At 38.6% G+C, this 20,629-nt stretch overlaps 1 long non-coding RNA gene across 2 annotated transcripts in view; it reads left to right on the top strand.

Annotated features, from left to right (window-relative positions):
- LOC124720515 overlaps positions 1–20,629 on the top strand; it is a 143,259-nt gene that overhangs the window by 17,718 nt on the left and 104,912 nt on the right. Inside the window, exons 1-2 of one of the 2 annotated variants that reach the window (XR_007006183.1) lie at positions 6,696–7,309; positions 7,427–7,617. This is a non-coding gene — a long non-coding RNA (uncharacterized LOC124720515). Of the gene's footprint in view, positions 1–6,695; positions 7,310–7,426; positions 7,618–20,629 lie in introns of those variants that run through there. The other variant, XR_007006182.1, reaches the window with a different exon arrangement.

Raw genomic sequence — 20,629 nt, 5'->3', positions numbered from 1 at the left:
TATGTCTCTTTGTAAATGGCACCTCAACAGTCTTAGGATTAATCTGCAGATCCTGTTTAATGCACTAATTTTTAACAGTGCTCAAACTTTCATGTGCCATATTTCTAACTGTATCAGAAAATTTGCCAAGTATTACTACGACAAAGTTATCTGCATATCCTTGGCAGACGCAGTCTTGAATTTAAATCCATAATGAGTTCGTTCACCACTAGATTCCGCAATAGAGGGGACAAAACTCCTCCTCGTGGGCAGGCTATAGTGTTGTTAATTACCATCTTTTCGTTCATCATGATAGCCTCTACCTTCCTTCCACGAAGCATGGCCCTGGTCCACCCGCATATAGTGGTCCCCAGGTCAGGCACCTCTGCTGCCCTTACCATGGAATTGAAGGTCGTGTTACTGAAGGCCCCTCGATATCCAGGAAGATGCAGAGGGCTAGTTCTTGGAACTGAAGTGCTTTCTCCGCCTTCCAATGAGTTGGTGGAGAGCTGTCTCACATTATTTACCTGGTTGATATGCGCACTGGTTTGAATGGAGTGGGGCCCTACTTAGCTTCCTCTCCCCAACACATACATTAACCAGTTTTTCCACAGTTTTGAGAATGAAGGAGGACAGACTGATTGGTCTCGTATCCTTAGCCTTGGTATGATCAATTCCCCCTGGCTTTGGAATGAAGGCCACCTTCACTGCCCTCCAAGCACTGGGAATGATTCCTACTGCCAGGCTAACCCTGAATAGCCTGCATAGGACTCATATGAGCTTGAAAAATTCCATCTGGGTCACGTGACTTGGATGGTTGGAATGTTCCCACCACCCAATTGATTTTATTAAAGTTCACACACACTCCTTGGCAAATTCGCAGTCCTCTCTTCGAGTGCCTGAGAACCATTGTCTCTCCAGGATCACATTGTGGACTGTGTTGTCTGCCAGAGCATATTAAGGAAAGTGAGTTTTGAGGAGCAGTTCCAGCGTCTCATGTGTTGTCTTTGTATATTCCCCATCCTCCTTCCTCAATGTAAATCCTGGATTGGTTGGTACCCTAGTGACAATCTTGTGCAGTCTTGCTTGTGCAGCCATGCTCTACACTTCCTCACAGAATGCCTTCCAAGATGCCTCCTTTGCTTGTCTGATTGCAAGATTGTATTTGACAAGGGCATCATGATATTTAGCCCATTGTCCTTTACTTCTCACAATATTAAACAGTCTAAGTCCCTGTTTTCTTTGCATTTCTAAGTTGTTATTCCACCAAGGCACACTCCTATTTGTGCACTTCTTGGTGATTGTGAAGTTGTCCCGATATGAGGTCACTACGGCAGAGGTAACAGCATCTGCTACTTCCTCCATTTCTACTGGATTCCTTATCGAGGTTTTAATTTCAAATAATTCTAAATCAAGGTCCCTCCTATATGTATCCCAGTCTGCTTTCCTGGGATTCCTTTAGGTCATGGTCTGTCTGATTCCCATTTCATCCTTGAGTTTAATGTATATGTGGTCTGATGTGGATGACTCCAGCACTACATGCCATTGTTTGACATGGCTGTCCATCATCATGGAAGTAAAGGTTTTGTCAATTACTTCTTCCCTTCTGCTATTCCTGAATGTGGGTTCATTGCCGCTATTCAGGACCTCTAAGTTGTTAGCTGAAAGGAGTTCAAGAAGGTACTCACCTCTACATCTGGTGTCCTTGCTGCCCCACACTAGGTTGTGGGCACTGGTGTCACATCCCACCAGCAGTTGGTCACCTTGCTGATGGAAAAGTCTCTACCAGTCTCCTCACCTCCAAGAGAGGAGGAGAGCTGTCTTCATAAGGGAGGTATGCTGATACCAAAACAGTTTCCCTTGTGATGCCTTCCACATACTGAAGCATTTTAATGGTCACTAAATCCCTAGAGCACAAATCCACCACTGGCATGAAAGAAATTCCATTTCTTACATAGATGCTTGTTCTGGAGTTTCTTAGATTTCTAGCATAGATCAGCTTACCTCCAGTGCCACTGAGGCCCGATACACCACCTTTATATAAATACGGTTCTTGTATCAGGGCCACGTCCACTTCCTGCCTTCTCACGCAGCGACTCAGGGCTGCAGAGGCCCCTTTTACTGTGCTGCAGATTAAACTGACAGTGACCTGCGAGAACACTAAAAACAATTTCAGGTCCTGCTCTCGCATCTCCTTCAGGGACTTCTCTCCGACCTCCTCTACCAGGGTTCATCCTTCCAGTGCAGCCTTCTGGTTGACCAATCTTCAGTCAGTACTTTTGGGTTCTGGGCCCCTATTTTCCCAAACTATGTCTTAGGAGAGACTTCCTTAAGGATCTTTGGTTCCCATATTGGTATCTTTGCAGTCTTAAGAAGCTCCACTGCCATCTTAACCAGCAACTTTGCATCTTTCCATTGGGATATCATGAGCACCTTTTCCTTAAGCCATTCCACCGTATGTACCCCCTCACAGACAAAGATGAGGGCACCACGATCTAGATAGACCCTCTGGAAGTTGGGTCTTGGGCCAGCCCCCCCCCCCCCCCCCTCCTGCCCCTCCCCAATCTTTTCAAAGAGGGCCATCTGTACAAGTTCTTCCTGCTATGAGGTGATGGCCTTCCTGGATAACTGCTACCCTAATAAGCGATAGTGCAGTGCTATAGGTCTGTTTCCCTATTTCTTGCCTCAGTTTTTTCTGAACTCTCTTATCCAGGGAGGAGGGAGTCTCTGATTCCTCCTTATCTGCTGGCTACCTGTCTTTGACCTAGTGGGGGTCTGCTTATCACCTTCAACCTGAGACAATTTTTTTCCTGTAGGTCTTAGGTACAAGTCCCTTTAATTCCCTCCACTTGTCTTTAGGAAGCCATTCTTTCCCTTCCTTTTTCCACTGTTCCCTGAGTAGTTTCCTCCTCTGAGCCCCAGACAAGCCTTTGAGCTGATCTAGCTCCTCGGTTACAGTTCCCACTTCTGGCTCAGGTCTAGACGGTGATTCAGTAATGGGAATGCCTCCCATCAGTACTGACCCCGATGTCTGGATATCTGAGGTCTCATTTTGCCCCTCAATTTGATTTTCTATATTTTCTTTAATCATGTCCGTATTGGTTCCCCGAGATTTGGGAATCTACAAGGTCCACAACACATATATACGCGGTGTAAGGCTACTTACTCAGGGAGGTTGCCCGGTATCCCTGAGGCTACTTTTGCGACACATCTTCCCATGTGCCATGCACCCCTCGGCACGGATCGCATCACACCTTGGGTTGGGTCAGGGAGTTGGGTAGGACTAGGAGTGGATGGGGCAGATGGGATGTTGTGGGGTACTCTTAGTCTGATCCATCGGCTGAGGGCTTTCCAGCAGCAGTAGGTCCTCAACCTTCGGCATAGCCCTCAGCTTCACGCAGATACGCAAGCCTCTCCATCCACACGGACAATGCTTCGTCATGGCGGTGCCCCCCAGAGAGGATGCTAATACAGACCTCATTTCAACAGTATGAGTATTAAACTGGTGCAAGTCTCCTGGGTTTTCCTTTGTAAAGGAACATTTGAAAACAGAGTTAAGCATTTTAGTTTTTGCTTTGTTACCCTCAGTTTTGCTTTCTGTCTCTTTTGCTAGTTTCTGTACCCTAAGTGTGGTGACACTAACATTCTTTGCGTATAACCAGAATAAATATTGTTTGACAATGTTCTGCTGTAGCACTTACTTAAGGCTTCACACGTTGCTCTCTTGGAGGCCAAATGTGTTTAATTTGGCACCTGTTTATTTATGATCATTTGCTTTGTTGTACACCTATTATGCAGCAATCTCTGTTTCTTTAGAAGTTTCTCTACTGTACCTGTATACCATGGGTCCCTCCCATTAGGAATAGTTCTACTGGGTACATATTTATCCAGTACTTGGTCAAATATACTTTTATGATTGAATATTCTCATTTATTCGGTTAAGAAGTTATTGTAATTGTTACCTGTAGAAATATGTTTCCTGATCAACCACATGGGGATCTTAGTTTTGTAATTGCCTCAACATTTTCTTGGCTGAAGTTCCTACATATTTTTTTTTTGTGCAGTCTGAATTTAGTTTTGATAGTGATACAAATTGCTCTGCATGGTCTGATACTCCTACATGTAGAACTTCATTCCTTTCACATTGCAATTATAACTGCTTACAACATTATCAGTAAATGTTGAAGCATTTACTGTAACACTAGCGTTGTTGTTGTTGTTGTTGTTGTCGTCGTCGTCTTCAGTCCTGAGATTTGTTTGATGCAGCTCTCCATGCTACTCTATCCTGTGCAAGCTTCTTCATCTCCTAGTACCTACTGCAACCTACATCCTTCTGAATCTGCTTGGTGTATTCATCTCTTGGTCTCCCTCTATGATTTTTACCCTCCACGCTGCCCTCCAATACTAAATTGGTAATCCCCTGATGCCTCAGAACATGTCCTACCAACCAGTCCCTTCTTCTAATCAAGTTTTGCCACAAACTTCTCTTCTCCCCAATCCTATTCAACACCTCCTAATTAGTTATGTGATCTACCAATCTAATCTTCAGCATTCTTCTGTAACACCATATTTCGAAAGCTTCTATTCTCTTCTTGTCTAAACTATTTATCGTCCATGTTTCACTTCCATACATGGCTACACTCCATACAAATACTTTCAGAAACAACTTCCTGACACTTAAATCTATACTCGATGTTCACAAATTTCTCGTCTTCAGAAATGCTTTCCTTGCCATTGCCAGTCTACATTGTATATACTCTCTAATTCGACCATCATCAGTTATTTTGCTCCCCAAATAGCAAAACTCCTTTACTACTTTAAGTGTCTCATTTCTTAATCTAATTCCCTCAGCATCACCGACTTAATTTGACTACATTCCACTATCCTCATTTTGCTTTTGTTGATGTTCACCTTGTATCCTCCTTTCAAGACACTGTCAATTCCATTCAACTGCTCTTCCAAGTCCTTTGCTGTCTCTTAACAGAATTACAATGTCATCGGTGAACCTCAAAGTTTTTATTTCTTCTCTATGGATTTTAATACCTACTCTGAACTTTTTGTTTGTTTCCTTTATTGCTTGCTCAATATACAGATTGAATAACATCGGGGATAGGCTACAACCCTGTCTCACTCCCTTCTCAACCACTGCTTCCCTTTCATGCCCCTCGACTCTTATAACTGCCATTTGGTTTCTGTACAAATTGTAAATAGCCTTTCACTCCCTATATTCTACCCCTGCCACCTTCAGAATTTGAAAGAGAGTATTCCTGTCAACATTGTCAAAAGCATTCTCCACGCCTACAAATGCTAGAAACGTAGGTTTGCCTTTTCTTAGTCTTTCTTCTAAGATAAATCGTAAGGTTAGTATTGCCTCATGTGTTCCAATATTTCTACGGAATCCAAACTGATCTTCCTTGAGGTCAGTTTCTACCAGTTTTTCCATTTGTCTGTAAAGAATTCGCATTAGTATTTTGCAGCCGTGACTTATTAAAACTGATAGTTCGGTAATTTTCACATCTGTCAACACCTGCTTTCTTTGGGATTGGAATTATTATATTCTTCTTGAAGTCTGAGTGTATTTCGCCTGTCTCATACATCTTGCTCACCAGATGGTAGAGTTTTGTCAGGACAGGCTCTCCCAAGGCTGTCAGTAGTTCTAATGGAACGTTGTCTACTCCGGGGCCTTGTTTCGACTCAGGTCTTTCAGTGCTCTGTCTAACTCTTCACGCAGTATCATATCTTCCATTTCATCTTCATCTACACTCGCTTCCATTTCCATAATATTGCCCTCAAGTACATCGCCCTTGTATAGACCCTCTATGTACTCCTTCCACCTTTCTGATTTCCCACTTGCGTACTGGTGAAAATTCAGATTTAGCCCATTAGTGTCTCTCTGCTTTTCAATGTGAAATAAATTAATGTGAAATAAATTTGCCATCAGTACTTGCATCTGTGTTGAAGTCAGCAAATGTAACTATTTGTCACACATTTTTCCAGTTTTTATTTTATATAACAATGTTTCAAATTTCTCTTAGAATACCAAGCTTGTGTGGTACCCAGGGATGTGATGCATTCTGACAATTAATATATTATATGTTTGTAACTTCCGTGCAACCACTTTCAATGTAATTCCTCCACTTCGATGGTTAAAACACTCTCTGATTTCATAGTCTACCGAGGACTGAACTAGTACGCAAGAGCTTCCATACCCAGCAGCTCTATATAAACTGGTAGCCAGTTCATAGCCTGTAAGTTTATTGAGGAAGTGGATATTTTTAATTTTAAGCTACTGTTCATTTAGAAATATTACCTTTACTGATAGTTTCATAGTTTCTAAATGAATTTGCATATCATAAAGCTTGCTAGCCATTACTTCAGACCTACCTTAAATGTTCAAATACATAATAAAATTACCACTCCATACACTATCAGGTAAAGCATTTTTAAAACTACAAGGAGTTCCATTTATCTAATGACCGCACACACATGGCTGACTTTGCCAGCCACTGGAGCCATGCAGGCCTGTCGAGTGTATCCTGTGTCTCCCTGTTAGTGCCGCAGTAAGCGCCTTTCCAGCCGGTGCCATTGGAACAGCAAAACAAACATCACGAGTCTAACAGTGACTCTGAAAATGCAGCAATGGCAATGCCGAAATACTCCAGTGCACAATGAGTGATCATTTATAATTTGTATGTGCATCCAGAACCCACTAATGTTGTCCAGAAGTTTTTAAATGCTCGAATTCCAAGTTATGATGCAACTCACAAGTTAGTGAAAAAATTTCGGAAATGGGAAGTGCTCATGACAAGAAGTGCAGAAGCCCATCTTGATGGCATTGCATATCACTTGGACAGTATCCTTAAAAAGTCTTTTGGACATCTTTCACATTGAACACAAATTTCATGTACCTCTGTACAAAGAACTACTAAGCTATATGGGCTAAAGTCATATAAAGAAACAGTAGTGGAAGAATTTACCTAAACATGGTGATCGGGCTGTCCGTGTTAATATTTGCAAGTGGGTTTTGAAACATGTACCTGACAGTGAAGTTGGTTGATACCTCTTTCTGTTTTCAGATGAGGCACGACTCAATTTATGCGAGCATGTTAGCCCTCAAAACTGTCTATGTTGGAACACTGTCACAGCTATTCTGCTTCACGAGGAACCCATTAATGGCCAGAAAATAGTGTGGTGCATAGTTAGAGGTGACAGAATAATGGGCCCAATAATTTTAATGACACAGTTAACTGTGAAAGGAATGTGCAAGACTTTTGTAACCAATTTTAATGAGTAGAGTTAAAAGAATGAAGCATAGTATTTTTTCAACAAGGTGCAGTAGAGGCTCATATGGCAAATTTTTCTTTGCATACAATTCACAAAGTATTTTAACAACAATATCTGGCACAGTTGAAGTCCCAATTTAACCCTATCAAATATTTATTTGTAGGGAGCACTAAAGGCCAAAGTAGCACAACAAACCCACACATGTTACAGGAATTCAAGGATAATATCCATGAGTCAGTTCATTCACTTTCTCAAAGAGAAGTACATTGTGTGACAAATAATTTCTTCAGTAGATGTGAGGAATGTGTGGAAAAAAAATGGTATGTACTTCCAGCATCTCAATGCATGAAATAGGTGAGTACAAAATTTATTTACATATGCACTGGAAAGAAAAAAAAATCACAACACCAAAACTAATTAATGTAGAGTAATTAAAAATTGTAGGAATAGATTTGGCTAGATAATATATTTAAGTATGTAACATTGCAAGGTTACGGGTTACGTAAGTGCAAGATACCATTGCAGATATGAAATGCTGGTGAATTAATAAGCGGTGTAACCACCAGAACTTTGAATGCAAGCGTGCAAACGTGTATGCACCATGTTTTACTGGTGGTGGATGTCAGGTTGTGGGATGGAGTTCTATGCCTGACACACCTGGTCGATACAGGGATGGTTAATACTGTTTGTGGATGAGGCTCGAGTTGTCATCCAGTGATGTCCCACTTGTGTTCAATTGGAGGCAGATCTGGTTATCAGGCTGACTCAGGTAACACATTGACACTGTGTAGAGCACGTTCGGTTACAACAGCGATATGTGGGTAAGCATTATGCTGTTGGGAAAAAAACCTGGATTTCTGTTCACAAATGGCAGCATTACAGGTCGAATCACCAAACTGACATACAGATTTGCAGTTAGGGTGCATGGGATAACCAGAAGAGTGCTCCTGCTGTCATAGAAAATCACACCCCAGACCGTAACTCCAAGTGTAGGTCCAGTGTGTCTAACACACAGACAGGCTGGTTGCAGGCCCTCGACTGCCACGGCACCGAGGCAGAGGCAGCTTTCATCAGAAGACACAACATACCTCAACCCTGCCCTCCAATGACCTCTCACTTGACATCACTGCAGTTGCAAATGGTGTCGGTTTGGGATCAGTGGAATCCGTGCTACAGGACGTCTGGCTCGGAGCTGTCCTCAAAGTAACTGATTTGTAACAGTCCACTGTGTCACTGTGGTGCCAACTGCTGCTCATGTTGCTATTGCAAATGCCATACAATGCTCTAGAGCCGTACGCCAAACGTGACGGTCTTCCCTCTCGGTAGTGCTGTGTGGCCATCAGGAGCCCGTCTTCTTGCGACTATACGTTCTCGTGGCCACTGCTGCCAGCAATAATGTACAGTGGCTACATTCCTGTCACGTCTTTCTGCAGCAATGTAGAACTACCATCTAGCTTCCCATAGCCCTATTAAATGGCCTTGTTCAGACACAGTGAGGTGTTGATGGTGGCATCTTTGACACCTTAAAGGCATTCTTGACTAAAGTGCGCATCATTTATGATGGCGGCCGAGTTTAGGTTTGTTCTGTGCATCAAAACACAGTCAGCCAACAGAGAGAACAACGTTGCCAGAGCTCGACTGCAGTGCAGAGCATGGACGAGTGTCTTTAGTTTTAGAAACGTTCAGTCATAAATAAAGTAATTGAACAAAAGCAATGTCTTGATAGCAGACTTTCTTTTATAGAAAGTTTGGAAAAAGCATTCTTAATACCAATTGCTTAATATTCTATTAATTAATTAAACCAAACAAGCAATAAGCCTCCTAATTCAGGTGATAACAAGGAAAGGTGTTTGTATCATTCTCACTAACCACTTTTTCGCAATAAAGAACAGTGGTAATCGTTTATTTCCTATTGAACTTCAACGAAACGTGAGTAATTCATAATCATACCAACAGTGTTTGTCGGTATTTTGCGTGATAGTTTAAAGTCCTCTGGGAGATATGCTGAACGATGAGCTGCGTTAGCGTAATAGTTAAAGTGTATGACTGCTAAGCGAAAGGTTCTGAATTCAAACCTTGATCAGTGCTCAATATTTTCTTTATTTAAATACAATACCAAAGTGTCTTACTTCATGAATTTTATTCGTTTGAATGTAATTTTTTGAAATTTCTAGTGGCAACTAAAATCAACCATACAGAAAGTATGCACTGTGGACTTTTACCTCTGCAAACTCTGAAAATTTCGTGCAATGGTTTACTGCATCTAATGCTGCACAATAACTGCACTGAACATCAAAATAAAATTAAGTCATTTATGGGGGGAAGGTATCAGTCAAGAAGATGTGTAAAAATCAAATTTTTGGGCCAAATAGTTTTTGTGAAATCGAATGATAATGTGTGTCATAGCAGTTGAAACACGATGTGTCTGCACAGGCGAGCAGTGCAGTGATGACAAAATCACGCACATCGCGGAATGCGGGGAGCACGTCTCTGTAGCAGCGAAAGGGTTAATGCGGCCGTGGTGGCTTTACTTCATAAACTGCACACTTCCCCCTAAACGTAAGTTTGTGAACTATACTATGGCGTTGCTTCTCTTGGCGTGTACAACTGGCATCGCAGCAATCTCCCGCGTCTGGGCAGACATGCGCGAACCACCAAGATAAAAGAATGGAACTATAACATCATTTCACCATGTTCACTCTCAAAGGTAATTAATGCTCAGGACCATTATAGCATGTATGTAAAGCAAGATGGTGATACTGGCATCACTCCTATGTGACTGTCCCAAAATCGGAACAGCACCATCTTTCAGATGTAGCAACAAGCCTACCTACTTCAGTTTATGTTGCACATCTCCTCCTTGCTGTTGCTCACCATCTACTGCACCACGTGTGCAATGGTCAGATAAATGGAAGATCCTGTAGTTTGGTTGCAAGGTAAAGGTGAGTCGAATACTTGCTCTGCGTGTTAATATTGGGCCAGATGAAGTTTGGAAAATTAGCCCATTTCTCTATTTTCTCTGCATGTGAGCATTTAAGGCAATGGCTTGTTTGTTTTTACAGCTGTTCTAGCACACTATTTCATCAACAGCTTTGTTTTTGTCTGATGTTATTCTCTTCTTACTAGATCCAATCAGTTATTGCCCGTGCATTGCAAAACTAGCCTTTTCGTAACTGTTGTCATCAAGAAGGTTTACAACAGAATTGACACATTCTTTTTCTACAGTGCTTATCACATTTCTGAACTTTACCTTATGCTTAACAACACCTGACATCTCTTTAGCAGACTTTGATACAAAGTTTGAAACATTGCGTGCTTGTCTCTGAATATTTTGACTTGAATATTTTGACTTGTATTCATTTTTGGGTGACTGCAGAATTGTTTTTTGAAGATTGTGTGTATGTTTTCGAAGGCTCACTTTTACACATGAGTCTTAACACATTGGTGCTATCTTCTACATTCCCAAGTACAAACTTTTTATTGGTTTCATTTCAGATATGTGTAAAATATCGTTCCTCATCTGCTATTGCTACGCAATTATTTTCTAAATTGTACTTTTTCATTTTTTTTCAATGTAGAGTATTTTTCTTTTACACATGAGCTAAATGTTTCAAAACTATTACTTTTGTCCACTTTTAAACTATTTTGCATTTTTATTTGTGATACTTCATCATTTTTGCAGTGCTTGAATTATTGAGGCCTTGTCTCATATGATAATGGTGTTCTGTTTTTTACATGTCTTTGTTACACAAGCAGCATATGATTATGAGTAGGCCACCATTACCAATATCATATTTGTTCTGCTACAGTTTTTGTGAAACCTCTATTTACAACTATAACCCTGGATACCTTTCCTAACTATTTTGTAATGCACATTACAATTATTACCACATTTTACTTAACTTTTATCAGAGCAGTTTACCCTAGTCCAATCATTGCCATCTTGTGAAACTCAACTATCAAACTAAAATGTTAAAGGGCATTAACAGCATCCCCCTTACACAGAGGCAATCTTAACTCCTTAACAGTAAGTTGAGAGTTGCACTAATAGTCTCTGCCTCAGGTATGAAAATGGCTTCAGAATGGATGAACATAACATGTGGATTGTCACAAGGATCATTACATGACCCACTCCTTTTTGTAATCTACATAAATGATCTTCCATTGACTATAAGGGTCAGTTCAAATACTGTAATATTTGCTGATGACACAAGCATACTAACTGAGAGTCCAAACTGAGTCCTGGCAGTCATATCTCAGATGAGAGCTTAATATGCATACAAGTGTTTTGCAGCTAACGGTTTAAGTCCTAACCTCACACAAACTCGTATTATGGAATTTCAAGCAAACAATAATTACTTTTTAACAACACAAGTAGACATTAATGGTCATACATAAGTTAATGAAGAAGCTCTGTTTGAATATGCTATGCCAATAGATGCATTTCCTATTGTGTTGACCTAAAGACAAGAGCAGTGGTTTATTTTGCATGATTTCTAACCCTGCTGCCTTATGGGATTTCTTCTGTGGCAGTGCAATTAAAGTAAATAAAGTTCAGCAGAACTGACCAGATAACTGTATATATTAGATGGGTATTTTTAAGGAGCTTGGAATTCTTATTCATTTACTTCTTAACATTTTTGTTGTTGATAAAGAAAATCAGGTTCAATTGAGCTGTGATATTCACATTAAGAATACAAGACATGAAAATAATTCTCAACCAGACATTGCTTTGTTGTCCAGGGTGGAGAATAGAGCTATGTATGCTGTTGATAAGATACTCAGCAGGCTCCCATCTAACATAAAGCCAAAAATTTGGGATCCCTACCAATTCAAAAAATAATTAAAAACACATCTCATTAGTCACTGTTTCTGTAAATTATCTGGGCTTTCATAATTGGGGGATCTAAATTTCTGTTATGGGCATGGTAGATAATAGTGTTTATGAAACTCTATAACAAGTAACAATGCACTTTAAACAGGACTCAGTATTTATAGATGTAAAAATATTTTCTTTGAAAGAGAGAACAGTAATTAAGTGAATACTACACTACTAATTGTGGATAAACAGCAGTCATGTAATATAACTAAGTATGTAAATGACATAAGGTGGAATAGCATTGAGCAGTGGAGTGATAGTTCTCAATATGTAACAGAGATGGCTAGCCGAAGTGGCCGTGTGGTTCTAGGCGTTGCAGTCTGGCACCGCGAGACCACTACGGTCGCAGGTTTAAATCCTCCCTTGTGCATGGATGTGTGTGATGTCCTTAGGTTAGTTAGGTTTAACTAGTTCTAACTTCTAGGGGACTAATGACCTCAGAAGTTGAGTCCCATAGTACGCAGAACCATTTTTTGTAACAGAGATGGAATTTCTGTGCTTTGTTTGTCTCATATTAATGTACACCTTCATTCATTACACATCCCTGAGGATTCTCATTGGTGGGGTCTAGGGAACATGAGAAATGAATGAATGAATGAATGTGTAATGCTCTTTACCTTATGAATAACTATTTTTGTTTTTGTTTTTGTGAGTCTTGCAAGCTTGGAGAGTAAGCAGCAGTTTAAGGGTGCAAAAGGCCTTAGGGTCAAACATCAGTATTTGCAATTCTTTTTACTTCTTTTTCTATTATTGCTTTCTTCACCCCTGCTAGTGATTTAAAAAGTGAAAAATTCCAAGCTGCTCCCACTGTGAGACTACATTAAACTGAAATTACTGCCTGTGTTCATTGTTAGAGAGCTTGCAATTAAAAAAAATTAATAAAAAAAACAAAGGGTATATTGTGTGGTGTAGGACCATTAATTAATTAATTTATTTATTGGTGCTGTGTATCTATAACTGCACAGTATAAAAATATATTGGGCTATTTCTTAAGTACTATAAACATTTCTTGAACTTTTACAAGTCATTCTTAGCAAGAAATGATACTATACAATATTTTGTTTATTTGTGCACTCTACTAATGCAATCCAAACTGGCGCTACAGTTCTGTGTTTCTACATAAAGTGAAGTTGTGCTTGACAGGTAATCCTTCACAATCAATTTGAAACTGTTTACTTCCATTTGTTTACTTGTTTTATGTAATTCTTTATAAAATTCAATGCCATGACATAATATGCCATTCTGTAATAGTGGTGCATTTCTCTGTTTTACATGTACAGTATATGGGGTGTGAAAATTTATAACAAAGAAAAGGGGAAAAGATTTCCTCAGTATTAATTTAGAATGCTTGATAAGCATTTGTATGACAAACAGATGCAGAATAGTTGTTATTCAGGTGAAGAGTTACCAAAGGACAATCTGCAAATTTGAGTGGGAGAGAACACATACTTAAACTATTGTCACACAGAGCAGGAATTCAGATGTCAACATTGGCTGAACTGAGTTTCTGATATCAGAGTGAGAAAAATGCATGTCGAGGAGTACTTCCAAACATGCAGACCAATACTGAGCATGTCAGATGTTCTAAACACACATCTGAATGTGGACAAATGAGATGGAAGAACGCCAACCAAGTTACTGGCAGGTCATCTCTTCCTTTGGTAGTGCTAGAAAGAGCATCAAGGCCACTTAAGACATGAGATTAATTACATGTTTTGACAGATGTGATGAAAGGAAAGGAATGTCTGTACAACTTGCAAACTATTATAAAAAAACTCTCCCAGTTAGATTGTAACTGGGGTATGTTGAAAGGTGAAAATCTTTCACCCACAGCTATGCAGTCCAAAGGAGTGTTGTGTAGAATTTTTAAATGAGCCAAAATGTGTTCAACATTCATACCAACAAGAAAAGAGAAGGCATGCAAAGTTCTTAGATTTGTCTGTTAATTATGCAGTAAGTAGGGCAAAATTGTGCAATTTTGCATAAAATGGAATTTGGTTGAGCACTATGTTCACAAAAAGCTAAAACAACTCCATTGACATTCAAGGCACTTGGCCACAATTTACTTTATGGGGTGTGTGTGTGTGTGTGTGTGTGTGTGTGTGTGTGTGTGTGTGTGTGTGTGTGTGTATGTGGGGGGAAGGCTGTTTGCACGTTTCCTTTACATTGCATACATCATTAAACGTTTGTATGGATATTATTCAGGAGTTAAGTGTTAGGCCTATAAGTGCAAACATGTGAATGGGAATAAAAACTATTCAAGCAGTTTTACACAGCCAGTTGTGAAGTGCACCGGCACAAACTGTACCAGTTCACATTTGTCGAAACCATCTTTGTCTAGCCAAGGAAAACTTGATGTTCAGCACAACAGTTTTTTACATTTGTCAAAACCATCTTTGTCTAGCCAAAGAAAACTTGTTGTTCAGCACAACAGTTTTTTACATCTAGATGTGCAATATGAGATTTTCATTCTGCAGCAGACTGTGTGCTGATATGAAACTACCTGACAGATTAAAACTCTGTTCTGGGCCGAGAGTCAAATTCGGGACCTTTGCCTTTCGCAGGCAAGTCCTCCACCAAATGAGCTACCCAAGGACGTCTTACGCCTCATCCTCACAGCTTTAGTTCTGCCAGTATCTCATCTCCTACCTGCCAAACTTCACAGAAGCTCTCCTGTGAACCTTGCAAAACTAGCACTCCTGGAAGAAGGGATACTGTGAAGACATGGCTTAGCCACAGCCTGGGGATGTTTCCGGAATGAGATTTTCACTCTGCAGTGGAGTGGAGTGTGTACTGACGTGAAACTTGCCCGTGAAAGACAAAGGTCCCGAGTTCAAGTCTCAGTCGGCCACACAGTTTTAATCTACCAGCAAGTTTTAGAAATGAGTGTGTGTCATATTATGCATCAGCAGCTAGGTAGTGAAGTGCTACTGCTTGGTCATGCTGCACTAATACAGTGAACTGTTGTTTATGTAGGGGCCTTATTTCACTTCTTTTTAATCGTTTTGGAACATTTCAGATAGCATAAATGTTTCTATACCCGTTTTCCACTTATTGCTTGTGGTACTATTGTTGTAATGTACTAAATTATAGAGTGCCGAAGAAATGACAGTTGTGATTAGCCAAATAGTCAGCTTTGACTAACTGAAGTTTACTGTTGTAAGGTTTTATTTTCTGTCCATTGCAATTTTAAGTGAATAATTTGAGTATACACCTCCCAAAGTCAAGCCTGTATGCTTTATCAAAATCTTTGTTTTATGTTTCAGACAGAAGATAGGAATGAAGTGCCAACCTGTTCTAAACTGGGAGTGCAGTCTGTAGCAAATTATGTGGAGAGTTTGTGTAGCAACAGTAGTAATACAAGGTGTCCAACAAAGGACTTGCTAACATTAGAATTAAATAGCATGAAAATAGTAGAACAGACATTATGTTTATTGTGAAAGCAGTAAGAACTTTATACAGAAGCTTTGAAATAATAGTTACAAAACATGGAACTGTCATAGCAAAACAATGTACTTATAAATAATACTCCAAAGTTCAGAGCAATCAGTTAATCAACTTCAAATGGAGAGGCAGCATGTAAATGTTGGGCCGGTGGCAGCTGTAGTTACTCCTGAAGATGTCACCATAGTTTCTGAAAGAATACAGCAGAATATGAGGAAATTTGCCCAAACAATTTCTATAGAGGCTGTTTTGAAGTGTTCAAGCATGCATACACTACTGAGAAATGGTCCACATCTGTTCCTATTCAAAATACAAAGCCACCGGGTCATATCTGTAACCACTATGAGATAAAGGGCTTACTGCAGACCAAATTCTCACAATATTTGAAGGATTTGGTGCTGGCTGCATCTGGTTTACTGGTTAGGGATACATCCATCTGAATGTGTTGGAGAATAAGAAAACTGGCAATTTTGGGGTACCAAAAAGCCCCTTTTGTATGAAGAAAAACCATTGCATTCTCCTAAAGCTATTGTTTAGGCTTGTGATATGCAGCAGGCATACAATCAGCCCTTACATCATGCAAGAATCAGTAGCTTGTAAACATTACTTTATAATTTTTGAAAAGTTTGTCATCAAACAGTAAGCATTAGAGCATCAATGTGCACTGAGTGATTCATGCAAAATGGGGCCTGACCACATCCAACCAAACAGGTGTTCCACTTTCTTGAGGAATACTTTGAGAATAGGGTCATTGTGTGGATTATCCCATTTTTATGGACAGAGGCATGGAAAGCCTCCATATTCACTCAGTCTGACTTTTGGGACTACTTTTCTGGGACACGTTGAAATACATTATCAACTGGGACCATCCCACCACACTGGATGAATATGAACTGTTTGCATTGCAACTGAATCCTTAATAAAAAGAAAATATGGCTTCGAATTCAATTTTTCTGAATCTACAAGAGAAAATGCTCAGTCAGCTACATGCATTGACAATATTTTAACGAATTATGAATTTGAAGATGGATATAAATTTTGTCTAGATCTAGGAATTTCTGATCATTCAGCATTATTCATTGAGCTACCCCGAGCAGGTAGAGAAGTCCCATGTAAAAAAGCTTATGTAAAAAGGATCTTCAACCAAGAAACTTTGACTCTATTCCATGATAAGCTCAAGGAAACAGAATGGCACTTTGATAAAAATATTTCATGCACAGCAAATTTTGAAGCATTTCTAGGGGATTTTCTAAGTGTTTTCAATGAAATGTTTCCACAAAAGACTTATTTTAATAAAATGACAAAATTAAAATGGATCACTAAAGGTCTAAAAATCTCCAGTGCTAAGAAAAGGCAGCTACATAAGGAACCAAGACATAATAAAAAAAATTGAATTTATTGAATATGTTAAACGATACAAAAGTACATTTAAGAAAGTTGTCAAAGCAGCAAAGCAAATGACAAATAATAAATTATTCTTAAAACATGAGAATAAATCAAAGGCAGTGTGGTCAGTTGTAAAACACGAATTAGATATCAAAGCCTCTAGACATGGAATTAGTACAATTAAGCTTGAAGATGAGATCATTGTAAATCCGGCTAGAATTTCAGAATGCTTCAATGAGTTCTTCATTAATGTAGTGAAACCAGAGGTTAATATTGCAGATTATGAGAACGATGTATGTCCCTTTGGACTAAATCATAATTCTGAATGCCTCTTTAAATTCAAAACAGTTTCAACAATAGATGTAGAAAAAATTATATTAAAACTAAAAAACAAAAATTCTGCAGGTTGGGATGGAATACCAGCAAAAGCCCTTAAATTTGTGTGTAAAATAATAGGATACCCACTATCTAAAGTAATAAACCAATCCTTTGAACAAAGAAGCTTCCGAGAGGTACTGAAGTATGCAGAAGTAAAACTGTTGCTCGAAAAAGGATCAAGAGAGGATATGGGGAATTATCATCCCATCTCCCTCCTTCCAGTCCTATCAAAAATCTTTGAAAACGCTGCTGCTATGCAGATTCAAAATTTTATGGAGAAATATGATATTATTACGGAAAACCAATTTGGTTTCCAGCGTGGCAAAAGTACTACTGATGCAATTAACAAGTTTATCGACAAGATCAGCACATCATTAGACAACCATAATAAAGTAGCAGGAATATTTTGTGATCTCACAAAAGCCTTTGGCTCTGTAAATCACGCACTGCTCATCTATAAGCTTGACAAGAGTAATGTTCTAAATTGGCTTACTTCATACTCATCAAATAGGAAACAAAGAGTGATTGTCTCATCAAATGCAGCAAATTACTATTCAAAATGGAAAACAGTAGCCCAAGGTGTCCCTCAAGACTCGATTCTAGGACTTATTTTGTTTTTGTTCTATATAAATGATTTACCGAACAATATAAATGCTCAATTGATTTTATTTGCATATGACACATCTGCATTAATTGAAAACCAGAAGCCCAAAAACATCCCTCTCTACATAATAAACACAATGAACAAACTAGAAACATGGTTCCAACTGAATGGATTAAGATTGAACATCCCCAAAACCCACATGGTCCAGTTCAGAACAAAACAGTCAAAGCCCCAAGAAATTAAAATAACTCATAAAAATCAGGATATAGAAGAAGTGGATTCTGTCAAGTTTTTAGGGTTAAACTTAGATAAAAATTTAAATTGGAATAAACATGTTGACTACCTGCTAAACAAATTATGTAGCTTTTCATTTGCTATGCAAATATTAGCTGGTGCAACAGACATGAATACAAGGAAAATTGCATACCACAGCTACTTTCAATCAGTTGTAAGGTATGGTATTATTTTTTGGGGAAATTCAAGCAATATATTGCGCATAGGAAAGTTGCAGAAAAGAATAATAAGGAACATGTGTACTGCCCATCAAATGGTTCAGATGGCTCTGAGCACTATGGGACTTAACATCTGTGGTCATCAGTCTACTGCCCATCCAAGGACATCATGTTGCCTACTATTTGAAAAACAACAGTTATTAACAGTTCCCTCCTTATACATCTATGATATTATCATCTTTCTACATAGCAATTTAGAGTTATTCGAGAAAAACTGTTTCAATCACACATATAACACGAGAAACAAAGACAATTTTATGCTTCCCACTAATCGCTTAAACCTATATGTGCGGTCTCCTTAGTATATGGCAACGAAAATTCATAACAAGCTAAAAGGAAAGAATGTTCTGAGTATGAACCTAGAGACACTGAAATCAAAGCTATATGATATACTTGTCAAACGCTGCTACTACACTGTTGGGGAGTTCATGAAGGATGAACTGAACATTTGAGCAGGATAAATTTACATATAGTCTTGTGTGTAAATGTAGCTATCCATCACAAAAAGGAGGAAAGAACAATAAAAGTTTATATTAATGTTAAAATTCTTTGTACCAATTAGGCCTAAGTTAAGTTATCCATTTTTTTGACCTGTCTCCTGTACACTAATCATATGATTAGAAATTGTAAGTTATGAGACGAATAAAACACTATTCACTATTCATTTCCATACATTTCAAGATGTGTTAACAAATGATGATCAGTGAGCATTTTGAAAAGATTGTGATGTGATTGCAAAGGCTGCTTGCTAAAGATAAATTTATTTATGCATGCTGATAAAAGCGGACATTATACAGTGCCTTAGCAGTTTTTCTATGTAGTATTCATAACTTCTGTACAAAATGCTTTGTGTTCAAAATTAATCTGCCATTCATTCAATTTTTTTCTTTTCTGTGTTAGTTAATTATAAATCAGGGAGTCCTTGGTTGGCTACCCTTTATATTTATAGTTAATGAAAACCCAGCAACTACACACACAATTCTTCAGTCCGCAGATCTTCAAACTTCCACTCCTAGGTACTCCACAATGAAGAAAAGGGAGCAGAATGATAAATATGGTCCTGCAATTGAGTCAATCACTAATACACTGCAGGAAGTTGATGATGAAACAGATATTTTTGCTAAATTTTTGGGAGCGTAAATCAGAAAAATTGTGCCGAGGAGAAAAGGGATGTAAATCTAATATTAATGAAACTCTTGTGTAAATCATTAAATGAATAAATTTTATATTGGAATGTAATTTGCTTTAGGACTATGGAGTTATAATCTGCACTTTTCTTTTTCCTTCCTCTTTTTTTTAACTGTGAACTCTGTTCTTCAATATTCGCTGTAGAACTTCATGCTACATTCACGCCAAGAGTTTGGAAAAGGTAAATATAATGTTCTAGGCAGCAATTTATGCTGGTACATGTTGTGTTTGCTAAGACTGAGTAAATGTATCACGAATAAATATAGCATGTAAGGTTTTGGCAGAATGTAAATAATATGGGAGTAAAGGAAACAACCTACCAAACAGGAGAATCATTAATTTGTCAACAGAAACACAAAAAAGAATGGAAATTTGGCTACCTTTTGGATAGGCCTATCATACACTGAAGACTATCCCAAACAGGCCTTTTTTGTGGTGTCTGGGGTTTGAGAATTTTTTGAGTGGTGAGGATTTTTTTTTACATTTTGGGCCTATATGTGTGAAATTACATTTTTAAACATTCTCTTGCATGCTTCTCTCATCCAGTCTTCGAACAAATGCATACAACAATAGGGAGTTATGGTTACAGGTTCTGCCACAACTTTTCACTTCGTAATTTGGCAAAACAACAAGGGCTATATGTCTGTGCTGTTTCATGTGTCAAGTAAGTCATCGGTGCATTTATTATTATTTTATCTCAGTTGTTTTTTATCTCATCATTGAGGAATAGGCAAAAAAAGTGTGTTTTAATATTAATCTACAAAAGGAATACAAATTTGTGTAATGACAGTGACAATGAATCTATTTATTGCACAATATGTAATGGAGTACTTCCTGCCGCATGTAAATGGAAAGGTGATATTAAAGACTATGCAAAAACAGCAATATGTTATGTAGCAAATGTATACTGAACAAAGTAATGTAAAATGCCTCTCTGTAAGTGATTAATCACTGGGACTTCAGACAGTTACTGAT

Source organism: Schistocerca piceifrons, chromosome 11 (assembly GCF_021461385.2).
Source record: "Schistocerca piceifrons isolate TAMUIC-IGC-003096 chromosome 11, iqSchPice1.1, whole genome shotgun sequence".
Classification (NCBI taxonomy): domain Eukaryota; kingdom Metazoa; phylum Arthropoda; class Insecta; order Orthoptera; family Acrididae; genus Schistocerca; species Schistocerca piceifrons.
The sequence above is the reverse complement of the archived record's forward strand: the minus strand, read 5'-3'. Positions and strand labels throughout refer to the sequence as shown.